Here is a 6062-nt window from a genome sequence, read left to right as displayed (position 1 = left end):
AAAGGATTTGAAAGTGGAACTGCTATTAAATTATTATAATATAGTTCATTAGAAAATAAATAATTCAATTCAGTGGCAAGAGACTAATACCAATGAGTATGGAGTGTGATTATTTGATGAATACCCTGGGAAGGTCAGTATTGTTCATTAAGAAATAAAGAAGTAGGACCGGGAGTTTGGCCTAGTGGTAGAGTGCTTACCTAGCATGCACGAAGACCAGGGTTTGATTCCTCAGTACCATGTACATAGAAAAAAGCTGGAAATGGTGCTGTGGCTCAAGTGGTAGAGCTCTAACTCTGAGAAAGCTCAAGGACATTGCTCAGGCCCTGAGTTCAAGGCCAAAAAAAAAGAAAGAAAAAATAAATGTGAGGAATGGGCCTGTTCTGGTGGAAGCAGCATTTCATGATGGTACATTTATGTTATAAATGTAATGTATATGTTCTGACAACAGGTGGAAGCGTGTGTGGAAAGCATAACAAGCTTGAAGTCACCACGAAGAGGACACACTTGTGTTTGTTTTTAAATAAGAAATGTGAGGAAGTAAAACTACTGCATAGTAGACATGATTAATTTATGTGGATAACTAGTTACCATGGAATCATTTTTTGATATTAAAAATGACTGCTAGACAGGGGCAAAAATACTTTGCTTTGGAAATAATTGACATTCTCAATAATTTATCAAGGCAGTCTTAATGAATCTGGAATAAGATTTCCCTTTGGAAACTGAAATATTAGACACTGAGACATTTGGAGGGGGGGCAGTCATGGGGCTTGAACTCAGGGCATGGGTGCTGTCCCTGGGCTCTTAGCTCAAGGTTAGTGCTCTATCAGTTGAGCCACTGCTCTACTTCCAGCTTTTTGGTGATTAATTGGAGGTAAGAGTATCACAGCTTTCCTGCCCAGGCTGGCTTGGAACCTCAATCGTCCCATCTCAGCCTCCTGAGCATCTGGGATTACAGGCCCAAGCCACCAACTCCCAGCTATGGGAAGCATTTAACAGACACAAATAAATGTACCTGAGATTGATGCTCAGGTGAACTCTTCACCAGGACCTGAAAAAGTCTGATTCTCTCAAAGAAAGTCCATTTCTTTATTTTGATGATGCTGCTTTTCAGAAAATAATGCAGAAGAGAGGAACAATGATGAAATCATCAAAGCAGCTCAGATGGGAAGGGGCTGGAAGTTCCTCTGCGTCTAGCCTGTCTGTTGTGCCCTCTGAGGGAGATCAGGGCTCATTCCACTCTGGGATTCCTTGGGGGTGCAGTGGCACATTCCTGTGCCGGCCTAGGGAGAAAGACGGCACCTCCTGCTCTTCAGATCCAGGCCTTCCAGGAGAGGCCGGCATTGCATGAACAGATGACCTGGGCCAAGCACAGCAGGGAGGTGGGGGACCCAAGGACTCTGGTTCTGTCCTTAAGTCCTGCTCACTTGGTGACAAGACCTTAGGAGAAATGGAGATGAATGAATTGAGTAAAACGAAGTAACAGAAACTGGCAAGCAAGTCGTTTTGTGGGCTTTCCCTGACCAATTAATTCTATACATGTTTCAAAACTGTATAGTTTTTATTTTGCTTTAATCATTGCATAGACTTGCCTATAAACAAAGCACAATGAGTATCAATCCAATTAGTACTTGCTATAAGATACTTGACAAAATAATGAATAATACCCATATATATATACATACATACATATATATATATATGCTATAGCCACCTCAAGTGGGCTGCTCTCAGCTGTGATAAAGAAAACAAATTTCCGAGGTTCAGAGATGGTCATGACAGGCCTCCATTGTGCTGTCCGTGCAGTGACCCGCACATCCTCCCATGACCCTCCACATTCCCCCCCCACACTGGCTCTTCAGCCTTTGGGTGTCCATGAAGACAGGAGGATTGGATCAGAACATGATATAGGTTAATTATCTTCTTCACTGGTAGATGTGCTTTGTGGCACTAAAACCATCTAACTTGACTGGTGTTAAAATTGAGGAGGCATCCCAGTGACAGAAAAATAAGTGATACAATTTTCAGAAAATTAATATGCTATGCAGTAAGCCAGGGCAAAAAAATCATCAAGCACTTGAAATATTAGAAAAATCCATAGGCCATCGAACCCAGGCAGCGATGAGTCACTGGTCCTGGCAAGAAAGCAGTAATATCACCTTCCATAGAAGTTGGCACTGTACACACATGCTGTGATAGTTCTCCACTGTTCTAGGTTCATCTAATGAGCTTAAAAGTTTGAATATGAATGAAAGCCAATAAATACTTTAGGGAATTCTGACATTAAGGTATGTGTTCATGGTAATTGTAAAGAGATAAAGCCTCAGTATTTTACCATATGGAGAAGGGACGAAGTCACAGGGTTATGGAGAAGTTATAGCTTGGTGAAATAAAATAGCAGCTTCTGGTGAGTGACTGTCCTAGCTTGTGGCAGATGCCAGGCTGGTTCTGCAATCTTCCTTCCACTGTGCAGTCCTAGGAGCTCATCTAATGTGGGGAAACAGGGTGGGCTTCGCACTTAGCATATCCTTTAGTTTAGGCAAGATGGGAAAGAGGCTATTTCTCAAAGTGGTGTCAGATTAGGAGTAGGAATTCACCAGGTACTGACTTACTTTTCAGTTGGAGACTTTACAGGAAAAGCCAATCATGTCATCATGTGATTTACTCACGTGATTAGAAAATTAGAAATTTTGTATATTGTACACAAATTATATCATAGTATATAAAAGTATATAACAGAATGATATATTATTACATATAATAAAATAATTATAGTTACATAATGTAATGTATGCTATCGGGAATAAAACATCATTTGCTAATGAACTACAGAAGGCCTTTTCCCACTGAGTACCCTTGGGCAATTATGTTCTTTTATTTTTTTTTCAGTCTTGGGGCTTGAACTTTGGGCCTGAGCCCTTTAGCTCAAGGCTAGCACTCTACTACCTGAGCCACCCCGCACTGCAATTTTACTTGTGAATTAAGATCAGTGGAGTTTTGATCACCTTGTTTCCAGAATGATAAAGGAGAGCTTGTTTTTATGTTTTCAACAAGTTGGAAATGATGCCATTTGTTTCTTTAAATGGATGCACATACCTGAGAAGAAAAAAAATACCCGAAGTGAAAAACATTCATTAAAATTCACTAGAGGAACCCCACTCAGGAGCCAGAGGGACAGAGAGTGCTGTCTCCTTCGGCAGTGTTCACAGCAGGAAGCTCTACCACTCAGAAGCAGCTGTGGGCGGTTAGGACCCTCTCAGATCCTTCCTAAGACCAGGAGGAGCACAGTAAACAGTCATAATAACGCAACATTGTTTATGTTTGAGGAAATTTTGTTCACCTGCAGACCGCCATTCGGGAAAGATGGCTGGGCGGGGCTGGCTGACTGCTGCAGCCTTGGGGGCAGGGGATGGAGGAGATGGTGACTTCCACACAGGACACCCCTCCATGGGTACTGACCAACGTTCCTACTACTCCAGGGCCGGGGGGTGGGGGTGGGGGGCTGCTCCCCACACCACCAGATGCAGGCAGAATCCCGCCCCCACCCCTGTCCTGGCCCCATGTCCAGGCCTCATGTCCTGTTCCCCCGGGGGGCGAGGGGCGGGTGGAGGGGGGGGGCCGACCCCTGACAGGCAGGGACCCAGGATACCTCCTGCATTATACAGGAAATTGTCATAGGTTTCAACCCAAGTGTGCAAGCCAGGCTGACACTGGGACCCAGGCCCACAGAACAGATCCACTAAGCATTTATAATGAATCGAGCAATTCATCACCAATACCTTTCCTAAGACTACTTTGAAAAGAAATGCCTCACAGTAAACACGTAGCTGTCAGACTCGTATTTTTCCCAGAGAGGGTCCTGGCATGCTGCCTGGGCTGCCTTTGAATCTGTGATTGCTTCACCCCCCGGGTGGCCTCCAAGGGCTGGGCTCCCAGGCCTGCATCGCCAGGCCAGCCACCAAGGGTTTCATGCCAAAGCGTAACAAAACATCGATGCGCTGAACCTCTTAGCATTTCATACAGCATCAGCGCTGAGTCAAGTAGATAGTGTTCTCGGTCATTTAGAGGATGAATTGTTCCATGCCTTAAGGCCCGCTTTATTCAATAGTTCTACAACAAGTAATATGGAAAAGGATATGAAACATTTGTTCTTAATAGATTTTGTATTATTTCAGTTTGGCAGCATTATTGACGGAAGTATAATAAACCTATAACATTAACATATGTTATTTAAAAAAAATACCTAAATAACTAAAGTTCTGTTTGGAGCTTGACTTAGTTTTCAAATTAATTCCAAAATGCTTTTCTCCCTACCAAAATCTTATTTTCATACTGAGAAATCACATTGAATGTCTTGACAAAGGAACAATATTAATTTAAATATGCCATTTGCAGTAACAAGGACCTTATTATAAGATGCAATTTTATCTACCAGGATAGCAAGATTATATTACATGAAAAATTAACCCTGAGAATTCCCATGGCTTATTGGACCATTTCTTTTTCTTCCACAAAGGTTGTTCTGGGCATGGTGGCACAGAACGTCTCACCTTTCTTGCACTGAGCTGGCTTTGAACCAGGATCCTCAAATCTCAGCCTCCCTAGAGACAAGGACTGCAGGCATGAGTACCTTCATTCTTAAAAGAGCATTAACATCTCTGTGATACAGAGCCACTGGCTGACCACACTGTGCTCCTGGACATGAGAAGAAATGCTATGTAGAAAGAAAAGATGACTGTTACTTTTCTTCTGGGATCCATAATGGGTGAGATATTTAGGTAGGAAACATGTGCTTTTAAAGGTGAAATAGTGTACATTAGAAAAGCACATGAGCCTTTTCACAAAAGTGTCAGTGGAGACAAGGAAGAAATCCCGCTCATGCCCATGGCCTCTTGTTCAGCAGGTGGGAAAGGTGTGGCAATTTCATATTTGTGCTTTATTAAATATAATGAAGATGGTGAAGAAGACACCCAGGAATCTTATACAATGCTGTGTGAAATCGCATCGCTAGTCCCTCCATTTGACTTTTTCCCCCTCAATTACAGCTTGGAAGTGGAGGATGAAGCAGACATATTATCAAAAGGAACATCTTGCATCTTTTGGCAAGAGGATGTGGAATCTATTTTAAAGAGTAGAAGTGAAATATCTCGTATGTACTGTTTGATTCCTCTGGATGAGTTCCATTCACAGTGTGGGAAAGTAAAAGGCAAGCTCCAACCGGCTAAAATAGTTTTTATTTGTCAGGAGCTCAATTTCAATGCATGTTTGTCTCCTCTAAATGAAAGTTGGGATCTTTTTTCCATTGCATGAAGTATTTTCATATAAGCACATCGCAGTCATTTCCCCTCAGCTACAGTGAGTTTATTCCTTCCTCCCAAGTACATATGTGTGTAGATGCATGTACACGGGCACACACACTGTGCATACATTTGTACACATGTGTGCAATAGTGGACATGTGTATCAGCACACACGTGCTGTGTGGTCCACAGGGGAGAGCAGATGAGGGAGGAGGCCTGAGGGAGACGTTCCAGATGCAGACCTGTGTCATTCTGTTCCCAACACACACAGGTTGATGCACACTTACCAACAGCATGGAGAACACTGAAAATAGGTGCTGACAGACATGGTGTGAAAGCATGAATTTGCCAGGACTCTGGTGACTTCCAGATGTAATTCCTTGTTCCTTGAGAGGCTGAGTTCTGAGGATCTGGTTTGGCAATCCAGGCAGACAAAGCCAAGAGACAAGAGACCTACTGTATCTTAACCACCAGAAAGCTGGAGTTCCAGCTGTGGCTCAGGTGCTAGAGAACCAGCTTTGATCAAAAGAGATAAATGAGAACACAAAGCACCTATACCAGCAAAATAAATGAGCACATAAATACCCAAAGAAAGTGCACGATCAGACATATTTTCATTCTACAATGATATTTCATCTTTTCTTTAAAAATTGGGATGTTTATAATAGTCTCCAATAACTTTGAGTACCAAAATGACTTCATGGGCAAATTAAATTACTAGTAGCTTAATTAAAAATTCATTAAGCATGCCATCACTACT

The 6062-nt window shown here is 42.4% G+C and overlaps 1 long non-coding RNA gene across 1 annotated transcript; it reads right to left on the bottom strand.

Moving 5' to 3' along the window:
• Positions 1 to 1078: 1078 nt before the first annotated feature.
• Positions 1079 to 3423, bottom strand: LOC150060007 (uncharacterized). The gene is made up of 3 exons (XR_016536421.1): positions 3344 to 3423; positions 3009 to 3099; positions 1079 to 1443 (listed from the first exon to the last, which is right to left on the bottom strand). It is a non-coding gene; the product is annotated as an uncharacterized LOC150060007 (long non-coding RNA).
• Between the last annotated feature and the right edge of the window lie 2639 nt (positions 3424 to 6062).

The sequence above is a fragment of the Megascapheus bottae genome, chromosome 8, assembly GCF_031878675.1.
Source record: "Megascapheus bottae isolate mThoBot1 chromosome 8, mThoBot2.hap1, whole genome shotgun sequence".
In the NCBI taxonomy this organism is placed as follows: domain Eukaryota; kingdom Metazoa; phylum Chordata; class Mammalia; order Rodentia; family Geomyidae; genus Megascapheus; species Megascapheus bottae.
This window is presented reverse-complemented; position numbering and strand designations above follow the sequence as displayed.